Raw genomic sequence first — 14661 nt, 5'->3', positions numbered from 1 at the left:
TTGGAACAGTTGGTTCCAAAACAATTTGTACATGCAATTGTGCATGTAATTCCATGCTACCTGCACCCACAAGATCTGCATTGTCGATAATCGGATTTTGTCGCCTAATTGTTATGCATTATCCGCAGTCGCACGGGCCCAAGAGATTCTTTTGAAAATCCATGATCCATGAAATATTCTTCGATTTTAAGGAATATTTCTTTGATTTAACGAAATGTGTCTCTTGTGAACGGATTGTCCAGGATTTCTCCAATTCTACGACAATTTTTCTCAGTGATAAACAAGCTAAGATTAACGGATATTTTCCAGTGTCAGATTCGGAATCCCCGACCCCGAAAACCCCCGAGTAGAAATTTAGAAGGCAATTCCTTCGTTATTCGATGTTTTACAGAAGACCCCCCCTTGCCCCCCTGGGGGCCCCAGGGGCGTCGGACATACGTTTCAGTGTCAGAATCGAAATCCCCGACCCCAAAAACCCCCGAGTGGGGATTTAGAAGGCGATTACTCAGCTATACGATGTTTTACAGAATGCCCCCCGCTTGCCCCCCTGGGGGGCCCCAGGGCCGTCGGGCATATTTTTCAGGGTCAGAATCGGAATCTCCGACCCCAAATACCCGTGCACACAAATTTCTACAACTTTTAGTTAATTTTTACCATTTTTAAAAAAATCGGAAAAATTGATGCACTCCAAGATGCAGTTTATGAACCCGCAATGCAGTTTCGATCCAGTCCCAAAGTGTAATAGATAGACTTTTTTCCTGATATTTTTCCGAAGGCAATGCCGAAAACCGCAACTAGATGGGTTCATCAGAAAAAAATTTCCTTATTCTGGGTGATTTTGGTCTAACTTGCCTGGACTATACTTTCTTCATTTTCTGACATGTCTATTATATTTGAATCACTATTTCTTATGTGAATTCCATCATTTAAAAATTGTAAATCATCGAAACACCAAAGAGTTGATGTGTGTATATATCTTCGGTGCCTACACCGGATACTTTCCTTTTTTTTTATTTTATTCAACTCCGCCAAAAACTGGGTTCTAATATTGTAATTTTTTTTTTAATATCGTCGACGGTAATACAAGTTGCTTCAGGAAATATATCTTTAAATTCATTTGTGATAGATTGCAGAGCAATCAATCTTTTTGTTTTATTCTTATAATCTGCATCTCTTACTTGATATAATATTGGATATTTTTGATAAATAGCAATTAGAAGTGCAGTTTCACTGCGAGAGAAAGTAAATCCTTGCTGTTGAAAAAATACAATTTTTAATAATACATAAAAAAAATGTCTTACCTTTCCACTCATACTGTAGTACAAAAGCGGTACCCTTTTCACAATTATATTACATACATAAATATTATTTTTTGTAAGCAACAACTGGGTAAAAACTATTCAAAACTAGTAACGAGCGTTCAAATAAAAACGTGGTCGAAGTTGGCTCTGACACATTGGACGTAGGGAGTAGCTTATAGCGACCAACTTAACCTCATTTCTCAACGAGCTGTATAGCAGCTGTCAGTTTCAATAACGTTAATGACTATATAACTTTATTTTAAAGAATAATCGTGATAACAATAACAAACAATTAAAGGTGCTGCGGAAAGTGTCCCCCTCCTTGTTATAACAATAAATTAAAGCAGCTGCTGAAAGTGTCTTTGTTCCAAGCACTTTTCACACCTGTTCCTCAAAGAATTAAAGACATTTTCTAAGATGCTCGGGGTATTGTTAATTTCACGAATCTTGTCTATAAGTCGAGCCTGCAGATGGTTTAAATCAGGAATAGGCAGTTCAAAAATAGTGTTTTTAACGTAAGGCCACAAAAAGAAATCACACGGCGTAATATCACATGACCTCGGTGGAAATTCATGTTCAGCATTGAGACTTATTAGTCGATTTTGGAAAACTTCCCTCAACATATTCATCGTCTCGCCTGCCGTATGTGCCCTTGCGCCATTTTGTTGAAAGTAAAAGTTTGTAATTTCGTTTTCTTCCAGCTGGTTAACAAAAGGAGCGATAATTTCTTCTCTATACCTTTGCGCAGTAAGAGTACCATTAAAAAAAATAGGTCCATAAATCCTCCTTCGATTGAGAGCCCACCAAACTCCAATTTTTTGAGCGTGTAGAGGGCCCTCGACAAAAAAGTTATCTGGTTTTTCAGAAGACCACATTCTCATATTCTGTGAGTTTACTTAACCACTTAAATAAAACCAGGCTTCATCAGAAAAAAAGGTGATATTATGAAGTTCACCGTAGTTGTTTAAAAACCATTCACAAAATACAGCCCGTCGCTGAAAATCAACTTCATGAAGTTCTTGCTGACAAGTTAAACGATAGGAGAACAAACGCAAATCTTTTTTTAACACTGTGTGGCAGGTACCGACTGATACTCCCACCATTTGTGATAAAACACGTACAGAAGTTCTTGGCTTATTTTCCATTATTTGTTGGACATTTTCTTTTAATTCTTCAGTCCGCTTTTTAGGTCGGCCGCTTCCTTCTTTTCTTGTTACACTGCCCGTTTCACGAAAAACATTAACACAACGCTGAACTGCACTTTGAAAAATTTTGTACTCAACAACGCCGGGAAATTCACTTTGAAATTCTATTAAACATTCCTCAATAGAATACTTCCATATTCCATCAATCTTGCGTCCATTTCTAAAGTAGGACTCTATGATAAACACTTTTTGTTCTTGAGAAAACACCATTTTAAACGCTTTTTGAAACGAAAATATTCAAATTGATAGCAGCGATATAGCGCTTTGACAGATGACGTTTAAGTTCATTTGCTATACGCTACGCCCTACGTCCAAATTTTCAGAACCAACTTGACCACGTTTTTATTTGAACGCTCGTTATATACGATGCGATACAATAATTACTTAGCATATCAATAACATAAAACATAACCTCATTATTGATCTGAAGCTGGAAATTTGTTGGGTTGGTACTTCTGAACTTCACGAAGAAATTGACGAAAATTAGAATGTTCTAATTCGTCAACAACTTGAATAAATTCATGAAGTTATTTGACAGCAGATTTGTTGCATTACATTTGTCCAATTTCTTGATAAAGCGAAGTCATGAATTAATTGATCAATAAATTGTCAATGTAAAACAGTAATTAGGAATATATAAACTAATCTAAGAAACTTCAGTATTTGGTATCAAAGTCTACTCATTCAGTTTATAATTTATTTTATATTTTTATAATTTTTTCAATAAGGCAGAATTTCTATCATTTACGTTTTACTTATGAAAGTTTTAGGAAATGATGTTAGCCATGGAAATAGTGACAGTTTATTAAATATTAAAAAAATTAGTTATTAATTTATGTGTTCAGTTTTTTCTGTCGTCTTTAGTCCAGATAATTCTGGGACGCTTTAAAAATAAGGTTATAGTTAAAAACAAAATTAGACGAATTTGCAATTGCAACATTTAAAAGCTCATAATCTGACATGCTGTTTATGGCGCTAGATTTAAAAAGTGGAATTTTTTTGACATATTCTAAGAATGTATCAATACCATACGAAAGGCTATATATTGTGCAAAACCAAATATATCGTATCAACTTCGACGTCACCTGTTACGTGGGTGTTGTACAATAATGAAAACGTAATGTTGACAGTTGGTAGAAGGAAGCGCAAAAATAAACGCTCAGGTGGGGAATTCTGGAAGGAAGCCTAAATAGTTGAAGTGAGAACAGTGTGGAGATGGGAGTAAGACGATCGGCAGGCAGTGTGGCAAAATAGTGAAAAATCAAAGTGTTTAACCCGTATTAATTAACAGGTAATATTCTTTAAGTACTTTGTTGTTAATTGTTCTATGTAATTTTATGATTGTGATGGTTATAGATGTTTCATGATTATAATTCTTCGTATGTTTTGCCGCCATTGCTTTATGCTCAAGGGCATATATTTTTCTAAGGTAAAATTGTTACAATTATTATTAGCGATTGCTCATTATTTATTACATGTTAAAATATGTATATATTGTCGTGACTGCCCGGATATTGCAATAACAACTCCTTTGTTCCACATTTAATTTGTTTTGTCCTGATTACATTGTTCGAAAAACAACTAATAAAGCGTTTCTTGTGCTCACTTTATGTCATACGCCTATAAGAGCCTTGTTGAATTTACTAACATTTTCGCCCCTGAGGTACGAATCTGAAAAAAAAGGAATAATAAAATACAAAAAAAAGAATTGCTAAACAGATCTTCCGAAATCTCAGCTCATAGCTGGATTGCCTCCCGTATCGGACTCCAGTACCTCCCGGCCCTGCCGGCTAACTAACACCAAACCTCTTTAGTTTTACTTGGAAGTGTGTATGTCTAATTCGAGTGAGGTGACATTTAGTGAAACATTAAATGAGTCGAGCGTTATTTATCATTAGCAAAGGATCCTAATTTATGCCTTTTGTTAGCGGTTGTTTTTGTATTTATATTTGGGTAGTTAGAGATCGTGGGTTTCTCTGCCATGCTGTTTCCCCGGAGGAGCTCTAGGTGAACCTGGCACTCTCATTTTATGTTAAATGGTTGTTAATGTTTTTGTTGTTCTTTCTATTTGTCACATGTTTAATTTGAAGTCTGTTGTACGTAAATAATAAAGTAAGGTGTGTCTACTATGCTTTTGTTTTAAAAAATTAAACCATACTTCCCCTCTTTAAAGTTAGTAGCCAGCGCCTTCCGGTCAATTAAAAATAGATGTATACAACGTAGGTATTCCTTATGACGATCACATATTTTTGGCCACAACTACGTTTATTCTTTTTTTTTATAGAACCCGGGGTTGTTATACTACACTATCTGATTGAAGATTAAGGATTATAAAAAGATAAATCATCCTTAACTGACGATCACAACGATATAAAATATATTTAATAAATATAAGAAATAAAGGAAAAATGTGACTGAGGTAAAGTAAGTTGTTACCGGTTGAAAGCAATGAATTCAATTTATTTCTAAAAAACACACGGGTTCTACGTTTCTACTGTATTAGCATATTTTAATCCCATCGAGTAATAGTCATAACAGTCAATTTATTTATATAAACAATCAGATATGCATATATGATCGTGTTTTTAGGTTGAAACGTGTGTAAGTATGTAGGTCTATATAATTAATTCACCGAAGTCATGGGATCTAATCATGTGACTTTCAGTACGTAGGCATACATTTTAATGAATGGTGACAAAATATAGGTATGTATATGACATTTAAATAACCTTAAAGAGTTTATAAAAGTTGAGAACAGAGGAAAAAAATAAATGTTTATGAAAGATATACAGGGTGTTCTACAATATCTATAACAAACTTTGACAGATTAATTAATTTCAAACATTTTTTTATATGAACATAGGTCCGATTTGTTTTTGTTTAGGAGTTACAAGCATTTTAAAAAATATTATTTCATATTTCAATCAATGTAGTCTGTAGCCTCATAAATAAAAATGATAAAAATGTCCACTCTCGTCTCGAATGCAACCCTCACATTGGCGCAATAAACTGTCCGTCATCGATATTATTAGATTTGGATCATTTTTTGTTTGGTTAGTTGAATACTGAATTCCTTCAAGTACCTATCTGCTGATGGGTAGTGATTTCAATATGGTGGAGAAGTATCTTCATATGTCTCTATAAATAAAAGTCCAAAGGATTTAGATCTGGGGAACGCGGTGGCCATGCTGTTGGACCTTGTTGACATTTATTTGGGAAATGAACATTTAACCAAGCGGGTGTGGTGGTGCACCATCGTGCTGATGCCACACATTTTGAACAATATTAAGCCCTACGTCATCAATGAAAAACGATCATTTAAAACAGGTACAGGTACTAAATTATTCTCTATTTAATTGCATGCGGATTTTGTAACGCCCATATATGTTCAGGACAAGCGAAGCGAATCTACCATGTTGCTGAAGTAACCAGCGACAAAATTCTAATCGGTGAGGAGCATCTCTAGCATATAACGCTTGTACATTTTAGCGATGAAATGGGTGTAACATTTCTCTGTTCAATACAAGCCATACAAAATTCGGTGATAAATGAAGATAACTTGCTAACGCAGAACACTAATTCAAGAGTTGTCAATAATAGCATCTATTATAACTTCTTCATTTTGTACATTCATTTCAGTAGGACGAATGCCTCTTTTTGGAGCGGGGTTACCTCTTCTCGAAGACTAAAGACTGTGTAGGCAAATTGCTGCTTATTTGGGTATCTTCGTCGGTATTCTCGGGCGTTCCTATTGGATAACAAAGACAATATCTGCACACTCTTTAGTTGTAAATAATAATAATAATAATAATAAAAGGTTTATTTATTTTCCCAAAATTTTACAAATTGGCATACAAATAGTATATAAATATACACGTATATATACACATTATATATACACACATATACAATATGCGGAAAACCAAACAAACACAGTAACCTTTTGAAGTATTTACTTACTACTTGTTAAAGGATTATTAATTATTAATAATTATAATTATAAAGTAGAGTAGAGAGGGCCCTGTAAATTCACATAATATAGAAATATGTATTTCAACATTGAATAGATGTATTCAATACATTACATTAAGGATCATAACCAGTTATGATTCCTAAAAGTACGACGTACTTGAATGTGGAACCCATAACCAGTCATATCCACAACACATATACATACATACATACACAGTAAACTAATAATACAAACATCAGCTACATACTTAAGCCAAAAATATACATATTAAACTATAATTTGATACTGCATTATTAATTATTATTAAAAATACATAGTCTTATTTACTATTTCATGCATCAATAATCCCGGACTTTCTTGGATCCATAATTTAACTTTTTTTTTATAAAGAAACAAAGATGTTATATTTTTAATGTCTATAGGGAGAGCATCATATAATTTTAAGCTAATATATTTAAAATTTCTTGTACCTGCCTTTTTATTAACCCTTTGTTTTAATGTTGTTATGTTTTTTGCCCGCGTATTGTAAATATGATCGTTAAACTCAATAAAATCTTTATTCTTATATAGATAAATAAGTATTTTCTCACAAAAAAGTTGTCTTATATCCATTTTTCCTGTTTCTTTATACAAATTCTCTGTTGGGTAGGTATAATCTTTATTATATATTATTTTAATAAACCATTTTTGAATTGTGTTTAATTTTTGTAGGAAATTATTATTTACTCCACCCCAGCCCATTATACCGTATGTTACTTGGGACTGAATCAAGGAATAGTACAGGATATTAAGTTCTTTTATTGTCAACAATTGTTTAAGGTATTTAAAAATAGGTATTAATGTTCTAAGTTTTTTAACAATGTTGTTTATTTGTAAGTCCCATCTTAAATGTTTATCCATTACTATTCCTAGGTATTTAACAGAATCAGCTTCCTCAATCAACATAGGAATGTCCTCGTCTAAGTCCTTTGAGATCCTTAGTGGCCCAAGGTCAGGTAAATGGTTCCGATAAGAACTGAATGGTAGATACTTGGTTTTGCACCTGTTTACAGTTAAAATATTATAATCAAACCATTGTTTAATTAATTTAAAGTCACGTTCAATTATTTTTTTAAATTTCTCCATGTGTCTCCTTTATAAATGATAACTGTATCATCTGCAAATGCAAGCATCTGACCATCAGAAGGTAAACTAAATAAGTCATTTACGTATATATTAAATAGAATGGGACCCAGTACCGTTCCCTAAGGTACACCATAGTATACATTTTTTAAATCACTCATAACTTCACTAATTTTAACGGATTGTTTACGATTGGTTAAATAGCTTTCTATCAAGTTAAACGTAGTGCCTCTAATTCCAATATTTCTTAGCTTATTAAGTAACAGTGTGTGACTAACCGAATCGAAAGCTTTTTCCAAGTCAATGAATATACATAAAGTGGGCTGACATTTATCTATTGACTGATATAAGCTGTCAACCAGATTTGGAAATAAAATGCAAAATGCAAAATACTAAATAAATGCAAATTTGTAAACCCATATCTTTTAGTATCTTTACACAATTCACTAGTGTTTTTTTTTGGTACATAAAACCAGTCAGTTATCAAATATGAAAAAGTACAACTGTAGAAGATAACATTTTAGTCAAATAAAATGTTATCACTTTGTTTTAGTTTTTTAAATATTTTTAGTTAATACCTATAAATATTAATTGATAAGAATGTTCATATAAACGTAATTAAAAATACGCAAATAGGGGTTTTAAAAAACTTATTATATTATTAGACCTCATAGTTTTACTTTAATATAAAGATGATAAGCTAATTCAAATAAATTCAAAAATTGTATGAAATGAATGAAAGAATGAAATTTAGGTGAAGTAAACATTCGCTTAAAGTACATATATCATATTAATAAATTCTAAGAATTAAGTTAGCGAAAGATATATTTGTCATGTCAAGATTTTATTTAATTATTTATATCTATTTACATGAATGTTTACATTAGTACATTTTATAAAATTATATAATAGATTCGTTTCATCTACAACATCCTGTCCGACGTTGTGCGATGCTGAAATAAATTCTCAAATTTCAGAATCTAGTTTAGGACATTGATTGATAAGGTAAACTTTTCGCAGGAAATGGTAGAAATAAATTTGAAACTATAAATCTGAAAAATCATGTTACCATGAATTCAATATGATTTAATAAAACAAATTTTAATTGTCAGAAGATATCGAACAATCAAATTATAAATTTTATTAATTTAAAGTAAATTAAAAAAAATACGAAAATTACTTTTTTAAATATGTATCCTACAATAAAATGTAAATTATATGATATTTTTTACTCTCCTCATATGTAGTGCTAAGGAGTTAAATTAAAACATTAATGGACCAAACATTAATTTCGATTTTCCTTAAGGTACAGCTAAAACCAAAATTGTGGCCAAAAGTCAAAGTCCATAAATTTTAATTAAAATTATCCGATCCAATTAAAACAATTTAAAATTGAACGGCGAACTCAATTACATTTTATTTTTAATTGAGATTCACTGATAGGGTCTAAGGAAAACTCAATTAAGTGCAAATTATATTGAAATAATACAATCATTGACGCAATGTCAAATAATATCACGAAAACTAAATCAGATATCAACAATCCAAGAACATTTGATTACAGAGGAGGTTATGCTGCCAACCGTATATCAGTAGATATCTCCATTAACGCGTGATTAAAAAAGTTCGGTTATTTTCAGATGTACCTCAGAAGTGTAAAAAAATAATCGAACGCCTCATTTAATTGTACAATTTGCAGTAAATTTAGATTTTATTATATGCAATTTTTGATTAATAGTAACCACACTGATTATGCTGAAGATGCTGACCACCACAATTTACTTCCAGACGTATCAAACTAAGAGAAGCAGCTTTATTTATAGACGGTTAACATATATAGATAATAATAACGTAATTTTTGCATCAGGTTTAGAACTTAAACAAGCACAAGAAGGTTTATTTTTATAAGCTTTTTTTTAAAATAGTTCATATGTATTATAATAGGATTCTAAAAAGTATGAATAAACATTGAAGGAGGGATTCTACTTATAATTTTATTGATATAAGTACATATTCATATGATACTTATTCAAAACTCAAAATTACTGAGTTACGTAGGCTTAACTTAATATTTGGCCTCAACTTCCTTTTTCGGTCAGGCAAATTGTATTCAAATTAATGTACATATGTATATAACTGTTTTTTTTTTTCAAAAAAATCAAATGCCTTAATTGATATAATTGTTGAATATCGCGGAAATTGATTATTTTAATTTCTTGGCAATTTTCATACTCAGTGAACTTAGTGAAACCTAAAATAACCGTGCATGTTAGCCACAAGTGCATACACAATTGGAAGATATACAGCGTGTCCCACTAGTGCGGGAAAGTCCAATATCTATGTTAAAATGAGGAATATATGGATTTTTCTTTTTACTGTGTTGCCACATTTCTCGGAATGTACAAATTAAAAATATATTCAACTATATAGGGTGTTCCACTTTTCCTGGACAGACAATTTGTAAACTTCACATTTTTTCATAGAAATGAGATTTCATGAAAAACTAATGAATTTTGGTATAGGAGCAGGTATAGCAAAGTTGTAGAGAATTTAATTCTGCATCTCATGGTATGAAAATATATAGAGCGTTGCATTTAAAAAAATCGAGATTTTTCAATTTTTCAATTGGAAATTTTGACATGATATTTTGGGCACCTTGTACAACGCAGGCTAGTTTTTGGAGCATGATTCGGAAGAGTCATCCTTACTAAACATCTGATAAAAAAATGGGCTTAGTAGCTATTAGTATAACCTGTCAGTATCAGAAAATGTAAGCGACCAATATCGACTAGAAAAACATTTCAAGCGAGATATCTCAAAAACTGTGAATATTTGCATAGAACTATTCTACACAAAGTACCCTTTAATTTTTGATGTAGAATCCGAACAAAATATTAAAAATGTGTGTTTCCAATTAAAAAACCAAAGTTGGTGTCTGTCCAGGAAATGTGGAACACCCTGTATTGTTGAATATATTTTTAATTTATACATTCTGAGAAATATGGCAACACAGTAAAAAGAAAAATCCATATATTCCTCATTTTAACATAGATGTTGGACTTTCCCGCACTAGTGGGACACGCTGTATATTACTTTGTTGTCAAATGTCATATTGCTTGGTTTGTTTGTACATGTTTTTTCATAATATCGTACAGGAAATAACAATGAGGACACACAACAATCACTGAACTAAATAATTTTGTAAGGTAAATTTTACCATAATATTAAACTTAATAAAACATAATACTGCACCATACAAATTGTATTTCGATTCCAGTAAAAACTAATAGGTACCTCACGCAATTTGCGAAATTATCTGTCGCATTATAAACATCTTGTCATAAACGGATAAACTGAAAACTAAAATACATGTAATAAAATGAATCGTTTGTTTTTTACCCGTCTAGTACGTTGTTGTTACATCTCATCAGGTGGATTGATATTATGTAATTGACCTAAATTAGATCACCGTTAGAGGTCAGTGACATACTGAACAGCATCTCAAAAAATTGGTATCAAACATTTAAATAACCCGAGTTTGAGAGCTACACAATGGCAGGGTATAAAAGAATATAAAAAAAATTTAACTCGACTATATTTTTTATTTAAAAAATAATAATTTCAGATTAGTAATCTTGGAAACACGTATTATTAGGTAGGTCCTAAAAAAATTGACTCCCTTAAAAAATTACACCCTGTGTAGGAATATAACTTTACCAAAAATTACTTCTTATATATTTTTTGTTCGTATAGTCTTTAGACACACGTTATAATTAAAATAAATTTATATTTAACAATTTTTTGAGAACATTTTAAAAAAAATAAAGAAAACTACAAAAAACATTTCCTGTACATGTATAGGTTCTAAATTGGAGACAAAAATTACAAATATTGTCTATAACATACTTTTTTATAAATAAAAGTGCCCCTTTATTTTAACTTATTTGCGATTTGAGCATAGTAATTAAAAGTTTCAGAGCCTTTGTTGCGAAACCTATAACATTGCTATCTTAAGCAATTTCTGTAAGGTGTTTGAGACTATTTTGCACAATTTTATATCATCCCATACTTCAAATATAACAGCACCCTGAACAGCACGGGTTCATACAAGGACGGTCAACAATTTCAAACTTACTGTGTAAGACACAATATATTTCTGCAGCTCTTGATGTCGGAAGTCAGGTCGACGTCATTTATACGGATTTTTCTAAAGCGTTCGATAGACTCGTTCACTCCAAACTGTTAAATAAACTTAGCAACGTAGGTCTATGTAATGGTTTAATAAAATTATTTCATTCATACCTCCGTAACCGATCCCAATATGTGCAATATCGTGGGTTCAAATCAGATGCGTTTCTTCAAACATCAGGTGTACCTCAAGGGTCCATACTTGGACCTCTTCTGTTTGATATTTTTATTAATGATATTGCGGAAGATCTAAACATTCATTATTTATTATACGCTGATGATGTAAAAATATTTGGTCAGATCAACTCTGTTTTGGACTGTGAGAATAAAAACACGTTGCCTCTTAATATTAACAAATGTAATGTTATGTCTTTTCATAGGAAAAAAGTGCCTATCACATTCGATTATGTATTGCAAGGCAGTGTTCTCAAGAGGCCTGATTGCATTAAAGACCTTGGTATTATTTTTGACGCGCAGCTGAGTTTCTTGCGGCACATCCACGGTTCCTTAGCCGATGCGTATAGGAGTCTCGGATTTGTTTTGAGAAACTCTCGAGACTTCAGAAACCAGTCCACTCTGCGATTATTGTATATAACTTTTGTAAGATCCAAATTAGAATATGGTTCAGTTATATGGAACCCAATTTATATTACATATACCTTCTTATTAGAACGGGTACAACGAAGATTTTTTAAATCTGCCGCATTTCTGTTGGATGGGGTTTATCCTGCTCGAGGTACTCCACAACAATTATTCTGTGCTCGGTTTAACCTACAGAGTCTTACTAGCAGACGTACCATGCACAGCTTAATATTTTTATATAAAATTATTCACTTCAAAATTAAGTGTGAGTCCATTAATGAGCAGTTGTCGTATAGAGTTCCCAGAATGAATTCTAGGAACAATACGCTATTTATGTTACCCTTTGCCCGTACCAATTTATTATTAAAGTCGCCTTTATATCAAATGTTGAGCAATTGTAATAATATGGAGGGTTTTGATATTACTTTTTGTAATGTAAGAGATGTAAAGGCATACTTTAATTAGGTCTATTGTGTATATTCTTATTTCTTTAATTTTAATATGTATATTTTTTCATTGTTTTTGACTGTTCTGTTGATTGTTTTTATTGACTTTGACTATTATATATACATATATTACTTTTGATCTTAGGATTTTGTATTGTTTCTGTGTATTGGTCTCTTTTTTATTCTTTTGTAACTTTTATATTAATTTTTAGGATATATTTTTAGTGCTTCTTTCCATTAATGTATTTTTTTTGTACTAAAACTTATCCTTTAAGTGGGTTTCACCCGTTGGATATTTTAAGAGTAAATAAATAAATAAATAAATAAATAAATTAGATCTGATCCATTCCACTCTCTCTTGTCAACAGCAAAATTTTTTCACCAAATTTCTACCTATCATTGAACCCTCACAGAGAAACGTAGAGGCAACAAATTACATGCTACAATACTTCAAAGAAGAAACTGATAATAAAAGCATTGAGACAGATAAAGAAAATCAATAGATTTGTCCTATTATTTTAGGTAAAATTTAGTATAACCCAATTGTATCAAAAAGTTTTCAAGAAGGATTTTGACGGATAGAATGGATTGTGCAAAACAAAGTCGATGAAGATATATGTCCTGTCAGGTTTTATCAAAAATTAATTTCTAGGAGAACAGAACAGCAAAATAACTTTCTCTAATGCCCAATTGATTCCGAAAAAAGAAACAGTGATCCGGCTTGGTATAAAAATTTTTCTATGGGCAGAAATTAAATTATTAAGTGGAATAGATATTTAGAGAGAGAGGATTTTCTTCTTGTCCATCTTCTTATTATTGTTATTATTATTGTTATTTTTAATTTTGTTTAAATATTTTTTTGCAAAAAATCTTTTATGCAAATTATATTTGGACAAATGTAAAAGTCTCGGGAAATAACATGTGATAAATTGTGTAGGTATACAACAAGTAATAGGTCTCATACTTGGTAATTCATCATTTCATGATAATGCGAAGCCTCTGATTTATTGCAAGTTTGGAATTATCATTCTTATTGAAAACATTTTGACATTAAGGACTTTTATGAAATAATGTGTCTATATAAGTTGATATAGTTAAAGAAAAGATAGATTAAACTTGATTTATAAAATGATAGAGAAAGGGAAAGAGTGTTTATTTACGCTACTGACAATATAAACTGAAAAAAACAACAACCATAATTTCTAAAACATCCGTGAAAAACATTATTTGTTATAATTTTCATAAGACAATTCTTCCAAATTAAATGCTACTTAGAGAAAAAAATGTACTTACCAAATACTGGTTCATCAATACCTGAACAATTTTTTCGTTCAGTCTTGTGCCATCTTGTGCAAACAATTACCTACTACTAATTATTTATTTCTCACTATAAAATAAAATGTTCAATTATTAACTAATGTGATCTAAATATTAACGTATTTAACCGTATCACTTCTATACTTCCTTAACCTGTAAAAACATTTATTAACAAATTTAACAATACTTTTGGCGAACATTATTATTTAAACATCGATATTTCAGGCTGTTCGGTTTCACTTTTTGTTTTTTTTTTCTCATATGAGTTTAGACGATACTTAGTTAAGGTTGATGTAAAATAGAAACAAACGCAACCCTAAGATTCGAAAGAAGAAGTTACAGAAAACGGGGTGAAATCATTTTCAGCGAGGAGTCTGAAATATAACTAACTCTCCTGCTGTTTTAATGTCTGAAATCGAGGCATGCGCCAGATATTGATCACTGTACCTACGTAGAGTGTGCTCCAGTACGTAAGCTCTCCAAAAGGCAAATGCCCTGTCGGGCGGTCGCAACGGTTATTTAGAAAA

At 31.5% G+C, this 14661-nt stretch overlaps 1 protein-coding gene across 1 annotated transcript in view; it reads right to left on the bottom strand.

Moving 5' to 3' along the window:
* The window catches only part of LOC108909124 (sodium bicarbonate cotransporter 3), a 194262-nt gene extending 180081 nt beyond the window's left edge, over positions 1-14181 (bottom strand). The window contains exon 1 of the mRNA XM_018713362.2: positions 14111-14181. The gene's annotated coding sequence lies outside the window, so the exon portion shown is untranslated. The remainder of the gene's footprint in view (positions 1-14110) is intronic.
* Between the last annotated feature and the right edge of the window lie 480 nt (positions 14182-14661).

This window comes from Anoplophora glabripennis, unplaced genomic scaffold, assembly GCF_000390285.2.
Source record: "Anoplophora glabripennis isolate ALB-LARVAE unplaced genomic scaffold, Agla_2.0 scaffold367, whole genome shotgun sequence".
NCBI classification, from domain to species: domain Eukaryota; kingdom Metazoa; phylum Arthropoda; class Insecta; order Coleoptera; family Cerambycidae; genus Anoplophora; species Anoplophora glabripennis.
The sequence above is the reverse complement of the archived record's forward strand: the minus strand, read 5'-3'. Positions and strand labels throughout refer to the sequence as shown.